An 8,724-nucleotide genomic window follows, 5' to 3' on the forward strand; every position below is an offset into this window, starting at 1 on the left:
AGACCACAAGGGCCATCGAGTCCAACCCCCTGCCAAGCAGGAAATGCCATCAGAGCACTCCTGACATCTGGTTGTCAAGCCTCTGCTTAAAGACCTCCAAAGAAGGAGACTCCACCACACTCCTTGGCAGCAAATTCCACTGTCAAACAGCTCTTACTGTCAGGAAGTTCTTAATGTTTAGGTGGAATCTTCTTTCTAGTAGTTTGGATCCTTTGCTCCGTGTCCGCTTCTCTGGAGCAGCAGAAAACAACCTTTCTCCCTCCTCTATGTGACATCCTTTGATATATTTGAACATGGCTATCATATCACCCCTTAACCTCCTCTTCTCCAGGCTAAACATGCCCAGCTCCCTTAGCCGTTCCTCATAAGGCATCGTTTCCAGGCCTTTGACCATTTTGGTTGCCCTCCTCTGGACACGTTCCAGTTAGTCAGTGTCCTTCTTGAACTGTGGTGCCCAGAACTGGACACAGTACTCCAGGTGAGGTCTGACCAGAGCAGAAGACAGTGGCACTATTACTTCCCTTGATCTAGATGCTATACTCCTATTGATGCAGCCCAGAATTGCATTGTGTGTGTGTGTGTGTGTGTATAATTTTTATTAGTTTTCCAATATACATTTAAACACAATTTAACATCCAAATCTCCCAACTACTTCTTTGGGCTTCCACCAGCATGTCTGACAATTCTCCGTATTATCACATCTTCTCACATTTCTCAATTTAATATTGCACTTTATCATTATTAGACTTATCATAGTTTTTAAGCAATATTTCTATCAGTACTTCTCACAGAGCTTCTTGGAAACTTACAAACCTTAACTGTTCATCACATATATTTTTAATATATTCTGTAAATTTATTCCAGTCCTCAGTGAATCTCTGGTCTCGTCGGTTTCGAATCTTCCCTGTAAGTTTGAAGACTTTCGGATAAATTTATCCTGTTATTTTCTACGTTTCTCAGGAATAACTAGTGTGGGTAGATCAACGTGTATCTTGAGATTTTCTGTGCATTATTGTCGAGTGAAAAAGAGAAAATCTAAGAGAGATTACAGACTCAAACTCATAAAGATATGTATAACACAATAATTCGTTGCAAAGATTTTCTCTTTTTCTCTTGTAATCTCTACTTGAGTTTGTAATTCTTGTCAGAATACATACTTTTGAATGGATTAGTTTTTGTTACTATTTACTACTGACATGTGAGTAGCGACCACTCCCACTATTGAAACTTACATTGGCCTGAGTTCTTGGTGTGCTTTTTTCTTGGTATTTTTAATAACAAGAACTCCAACTTACCGTATTTTTCGCTCTATAAGACGCACCAGACCACAAGACGCACCTAGTTTTGGGAGGAGGAAAACAAGGGAAAAAATATTCTGAATCTCAGAAGCCAGAACAAGAGGGATTGCTGCGCAGTGAAAGCAGCAATCCCTCTTGCTGTTCTGGCTTCTGGGATAGCTGCGCAGCCTGCATTCGCTTCATAAGACGCACAAACATTTCCCCTTACTTTTTAGGAGGGAAAAAGTGAGTCTTATAGAGCAAAAAATACGGTATTTAATGTGCCAAGCCCTGGCATTCAAGCAGGGTCACGGCCTGGTAAATTTCCTTTCCGTTGCCAGTGTCGTCTCCTGGTGGAAAAACGTTGGCAAACTCTGACGAGGAAGTGGAGCCAAAATGCTGCTTTCTGGACTCCGGCTAAATAAAGATTCCAGTCAATATTTGGCTTGAGCCCCTCAAGGAAAAAACTCCTCACTCCCCTCCGTATTATTATTATTTTTGCCCCTGTTCTCCACGCTCCCCACCGATTACTCCCGAAAAAATGTGCCGCGCACAAGGAGCCCAGTGAGTTGACACAGGAACGCTAATATTTGGTGTCTCCGGACAAACTTAAATTTGTTGATGGTGAGAAGGCCAGGAAACGGAGCCGTTTGTGGCTTGACATTGTGTCTGGAAGAAACGTCCTTTGTGCGGAAGGGAGTGATTGAAAAGGAACTCACATGTGCTTCTGGGGTGGTGGTGGTCTTGTTCTAAGAATTCTAAGGCCTCAAATATCAAATAAATTTTCATATAATTTACAAGGCAAACACATACCTAAGTATATAAACCACGTGTCCGAAATAGTACATTACAGCATGAGGTAATCAGATCCCCTGTAATATTGTACATATGAACTTTGACAATTTTAGGTTATATTTTAGTGATCAAGATTTAATACATATTTTTAACTGCCGCTATATCTGTTATAAGGGACGCGGGTGGCGCTGTGGGTAAAAGCCTCAGCGCCTAGGGCTTGCCGATCGAAAGGTCGGCGGTTCGAATCCCCGCGGCGGGGTGCGCTCCCGTTGTTCGGTCCCAGTGCCTGCCAACCTAGCAGTTCGAAAGCACCCCCGGGTGCAAGTAGATAAATAGGGACCGCTTACTAGCGGGAAGGTAAACAGCGTTTCCATGTGCGGCTCTGGCTCGCCAGAGCAGCGATGTCACGCTGGCCACGTGACCCGGAAGTGTCTGCGGACAGCGCTGGCCCCCGGCCTCTTGAGTGAGATGGGCGCACAACCCTAGAGTCTGTCAAGACTGGCCCGTACAGGCAGGGGTACCTTTACCTTTATATCTGGTATACCCAATTGCTAGTAAATAAATTCCTGTTGTGTTTTAATGACTTTTCTGATATTGTAAGTGAGACGGAACTGGTCTGTGACCGTAATAATAAAATTCATTCGTACATATGAACTTTGATTGGCTTGTTGCTATGGTTTGAGTGATGTCATTGTTCTGTTATATATTCTCTACTAACTATTAGCCTAAAAAAAAAAAAAAAAAAGAATAAGAAATAGTATAGGAGAGAAATCCTGAAGCCATCCTGACTCTCCCAGTGACCTCAAATATTCCTCTGCAGTAAGGGAGGAAAATGGGGGAAACCTCCCCATTGTCTTTTGCTTATAAATCCTGCCTTAAAGAGTGTGTTTGTGTATGAATAGGGTGAGCCTGTGACCTGGACTCAGGAACTAAAAGTTATTAACCATCACAAAAGAATGGCCGGACTGCCCAGCTAATGCAATCAGTGAGCATTATCAGGTATCCTGGCAGACAGGATTTCTGCTGTAGACCGCCTCCGTCTGTGATGTATGTGTGATGTTTTATTTTATAAAAAACTAGAATGAGTTTTCTTGGATTTGCTGGAAACCTTTTCAGCACTTCCTTCTCAAATTTCTCTCCTCCCCTCCATGCAGTTTTTCTGCGCACTCAGTAAACATAACCCATTAAGTCAATTCGCTGCCACTGTCAACTTTTGTTGTTGTTGTGTCGTTTAGTCGTGTCCGCCTCTTCGTGACCCCCTGGACCAGAGCACGCCAGGCCCTCCTGTCTTCCACTGCCTCCCGCAGTTGGGTCAAACTCATGCTGGTAGCTTCGAGAACACTGTCCCACCATCTCGTCCTCTGTCATCCCCTTCTCCTTGTGCCCTCCATCTTTCCCAACATCAGGGTCTTTTCCAGGGAGTCTTCTCCTGAGGTGGCCAAAGTCTTGGAGCCTCAGCTTCAGGATCTGTCCTTCCAGTGAGCACTCAGGGCTGATTTCCTTCAGAATGGATCGGTTTGATCTTCTTGCAGTCCATGCTACTACTGCAGCCCATGTTTTGTTAGCTCAAAAATGGAAAACAAGCGAGGTCCCAACCAAAGAAGAATGGCCACTTGACAGAATATGCGCAGCTTGCAGACTTAACATATAGAATGAGAGAACAAGAAGAACATACGCTTAGAGAAGATTGGAAAACATTTATTGAATATATAGGAAATAACTCTGTACAGCTGAAAATGCTGGCCGCATTAGGATAAATTCAACAGTGTAAATAAGTTTTGATGGATGCAATAATGGAATACTGAATGGTATAGCTTTTGTAAAATATGCAGGGATTTATGATCTGAAAAATGAACCATGGAAAGAGAAGAAGGGAAGTCATCGATACCTTAAGGATGTAAAAATGAGTACTTTAAATTGTAAAACAGAAAATTTAATAAAAACTATATATATAAACTTCCATTATGTATTGTACTCCCCCAAATCCACCTCTGTAAGATTCCTGACTATCTCAGTCACAGATTGGCTTTTTTAGCTGTGCAGTTCTGGGCTGCATCAATAGGAGTATAGCATCTAGATGTTGTTGGGAAGTAATAGTGCCACTGTCTTCTGCTCTGGTCAGACCTCACCTGGAGTACCGTGTCCAGTTCTGGGCACCACAGTTCAAGAAGGACACTGACAAACTGGAACGTGTCCAGAGGAGGGCAACCAAAATGGTCAAAGGCCTGGAAACGATGCCTTATGAGGAACGGCTAAGGGAGCTGGGCATGTTTAGCCTGGAGAAGAGGAGGTTAAGGGGTGAAATGATAGCCGTGTTCAAATATATAAAAGGATGTCACATAGAGGAGGGAGAAAGGTTGTTTTCTGCTGCTCCAGAGAAGCGGACACGGAGCAACGGATCCAAACTACAAGAAAGAAGATTCCACCTCAACATTAGGAAGAACTTCCTGACAGTAAGAGCTGTTCGACAGTGGAATTTGCCGCCAAGGAGTGTGGTGGAGTCTCCTTCTTTGGAGGTCTTTAAGCAGAGGCTTGACAACCATATGTCAGGAGTGCTCTGATGGTGTTTCCTGCTTGGCAGGGGGTTGGACTCGATGGCCCTTGTGGTCTCTTCCAACTCTATGATTCTATGATTCTATGAGAAGAAAAAGCACTGCTTTGCTGTTTGCTTTTAAGCCTAAATGTCCCTTTTGTGCATTGTCTAGCATCCTTTGGTGCAATGGGTGTTCCACTCCAATGTTTTGCTGGCATTGCTGCTGTTTGATCTTAAATGGTGGCCTTCGCCTGCGCTTCAATAAGTCTAGGCACCCCGATACACCCTCAGAGGGACTTGAGATGAACATCGTGTGACTTTAATAATATTGTTAAAAGCATTCCAGCGATTGTTGGGAAGAAGGTTAGCAGCGTGAAAACCCGTAATTGTCTTAGTTAACTGAAGCATGCAGTTCTTCCCAATATAACCTTTCCTTTCTTTCTTTTTGGGGGGGAGCAAAGAATTTCCGCACATATAATGCATTTTGAATGTTATTATCACCATATAATATCCTTTTCTTGCAGCACATGCCACCCCAGTATATACCTTTTTTTTTTTTACACATTACTTGTGGAGGAATAACGGTGCAAAATTTGGAGAAGTCAAGTGCAAATTTCGAAGGATGACTGTGCTTCAGTCTGTTGTTTCTAAAAGTGAGATTAAGATTGGTGCACCTTTAAATGTTTTCTTCTTGTCCTTCGTAGCCCAATGCCTGTCTTTCCTTCCTTCCTTCCTTCCTTCCTTCCTTCCTTCCTTCCTAACCAATCATTTCCATATTTTAAAAAGTAATTATTATTCTTTTCTGTGTCCTCATTATTTAGACACTCCTGTACACCTCAGAGCTTTCAAATGGTTTGGTTTCATTACTGACATAGGTGTTTTTACACATTTACAGTAAGACATATTAAAATATTCCAACAAAGACTATATTTTGTTCCTTCCGGCAGCTAGACTGGTGACTCGGAGCGGCCGCTGAGACCACATAACACCAGACCTGAAAGACCTACACTGCCTCCCAGGACATTTCTGAGCACAATTCAAAGTGTTGGTGCTGACCTTTAAAGCCCTAAACGGCCTCGGTCCAGTATACCTGAAGGAGCGTCTCCACCCCCAGCGTTCAGCCCGGACACTGAGGTCCAGCGCCGAGGGCCTTCTGGCGGTTCCCTCCCCACGAGAAGCAAAGTTACAGGGAACCAGGCAGAGGGCCTTCTTGGTGGTGGCGCCTGCCCTGTGGAATGCCCTCCCACCAGATGTCAAGGAAATAAACAACTCTCTGACTTTTAGAAGACATCTGAAGGCAGCCCTTTTTAGGGAAGCTTTTAATGTTTGGTGTTCTATTGCATTTTTAATATTTGGTTGGAAGCCTCCCAGAATGGCTGGGGAAACCCACCCAGATGGGCGGGATACAAATAATAAATTCTCCTCCTCCTCCCCCTCCTTCTTCTTCTTCTTCTTCTTCTTCTTCATAGAATCATAGAGTTGGAATAGACCACAAGGGCCATCGAGTCCAACCCCCTGCCAAGCAGGAAACACCATCAGAGCACTCCTGACATATGGCTGTCAAGCCTCTGCTTAAAGACCTCCAAAGAAGGAGACTCCACCACACTCCTGGGCAGCAAATTCCACTGTCAAACAGCTCTTACTGTCAGGAAGTTCTTCCTAATGTTTAGGTGGAATCTTCTTTCTTGTCGTTTGGATCCATTACTCCGTGTCCGCTTCTCTGGAGCAGCAGAAAATAACCTTTCTCCCTCCTCTATATGACATCCTTTTATATATTTGAACATGGCTATCATATCAGCCCTTAACCTCCTCTTCTCCAGGCTAAACATGCCCAGCTCCCTTAGCCGTTCCTCATAAGGCATCATTTCCAGGCCTTTGACCATTTTGGTTGCCCTCCTCTGGACACGTTCCAGTTTGTCAGTGTCCGTCTTGAACTGTGGTGCCCAGAACTGGACACAGTACTCCAGGTGAGGTCTGACCAGAGCAGAAGACAGTGGCACTATTACTTCCCTTGATCTAGATGCTATACTCCTATTGATGCAGCCCAGAATTGCATTGGCTTTTTAGCTGCCGTGTCACACTGTTGGCTCATGTCAAGTTTGTGGTCAACCAAGACTCCTAGATCCTTTTCACATGTACTGCTCTCAAGCCAGGTGTCACCCATCTTGTATTTGTGCCTCTCATTTTTTTTGCCCAAGTGCAATACTTTACATTTCTGCCTGTTAAAGTTCATCTTGTTTGTTTTGTTTCTTCTTCTTCTTCTTCTTCATGATGCCACTTCCAATGTACAGTGGTACATCGGGTTAAGAACTTAATTTGTTCTGGAGGTCCGTTCTTAACCTGAAACTGTTCTTAACCACTTTAGATAATGGGGCCTCCCGCTGCCGCCATGTGATTTCTGTTCTCATCCTGAAGCAAAGTTCTTAACCCGAGGTCCTATTTCTGGGTTCAAATAACCGGTCTTTGGTATTTTCTCCTGTCCTGGGTGTGTGGGTGTGTTTGGCTGTCTAGCCGACCACAGGGTCTGGGTGTGGGGAGAAAAGTCCTCTCTTAAGCCAAAATGGGCATTTGGGGGGGGGGTGATGTCCACTTGTCTACCAAAACCACCGGCTGGCTGAGAACTACAAGATGCATCTGTTTCTGGCACAAAGGAAGACTTCAGGACTTTTCGAGGCTTTGTTTACCCAGGCACTGTTTCTTTATTGAAGGTATTTCCCAACACAGAGGTGCTTTTCATAAAGGCAGTGGGTTGGTCAGAGCATCCCTGAGAGAAGGTGGTTGAGGTGGGAGAGGCCCTTTTGAGGCCAGCCGGCTGCTCCTTCTGGGGGGGACGGGGGACTCCTGAAATAACCCCAAAAGCCTCACCTGACCATCCAGGCTAAGAAAAGCAACACCTGTTTGCAAGAGCATCCCTGGTCACGTCCTCCAGCAAAACACTACAGGGCAAACTTTAAAGAATCCCCCTCTTTCCTTTTTCCTTTCTCCTTCTGTGCTGGAATTCCTACTTGGGGACTTCCCTGGCTTTTTTCTAGCCCACGTAGGACCAGTCTGGATAGTTAGCCTTGGTGAAGACTTGACGTTTTCATCCCCCAAAAAGTTTTTGAGTTTCTGTTGAAATGAGGCTGCATTTTAATGTTGTACTTAATCTTTTTTTTTTTTAAGTTGTACAGTGGTACCCCGCAAGACGAATGCCTCGCAAGACGGAAAACCCGCTAGACGAAAGGGTTTTCCGTTTTTCAATGCGCTTTGCAGGACGAATTTCCCTATGGGCTTGCTTCGCAAGACGAAAATGTCTTGCGAGTCTTGAGATTTTTTTTCGCTCCCCACCCCCTTTTTCTAAGCCGCTAAACCGCTAATAGCCTTTTAGCAGCTAATCCGCTAATCCCTTAAGCCTTTAATAGCCGCTAATAGCCGCTAAACCGCTAATAGCGCTAATCCGCTAAGTCGCTAATAGGGTTGCTTCGCAAGACGAAAAAACCGCTAGACGAAGAGACTCACAGAACGAATTAATTTCATCTTGCGAGGCACCACTGTATTTTATTCAATTGTTTGTACCTGGTGTTAGCTGCCCTGAGCCTGGTCTCCTCCTGCGATGAGGCTATATTTTAATATTTTAATGTTCCATTATTTTAATGTTGTATTTTATTTTTGTTTTTAAGTTGTAATCATTCATCTTGTTTTTATTATTGCTTGTAAGCTGCTCTGAGCCCGGCCTTGGCTGGGGAGGGCGGGGTATAAATAAAAAATATTATTATTATTATTATTATTATTATTATTATTATTATTAAAGAAAGAAAGGAAAACAACAACACACCAAAGGCCTCTGTCCAAAGGCAAATGAGACTGGTCAGGAAATTAGGGCAGGGGTCAGTGAATTTTTTCAGCAGGGGGCCGGTCCACTGTCCCTCAGACCTTGTGGGGGGCCAGACTATATTTTGAAGAAAGAAAAGAAAAAGAATGAATTCCTATGTCCCACAAATAACCCAGAGATGCATTTTAAATAAAAGGACATGTTCTACTCATGTAAAAACATGCTGATTCCTGGACTGTCTGCGGGCCGGATTTAGAAGGCAATTGGGCCGGATCCGGCCCCAGGGCTTTAGGTTGCCTACCCATGAC

The sequence above is a fragment of the Podarcis tiliguerta genome (genome assembly GCF_965153285.1).
Source record: "Podarcis tiliguerta genome assembly, chromosome: 18".
NCBI classification, from domain to species: Eukaryota; Metazoa; Chordata; class Lepidosauria; order Squamata; family Lacertidae; genus Podarcis; species Podarcis tiliguerta.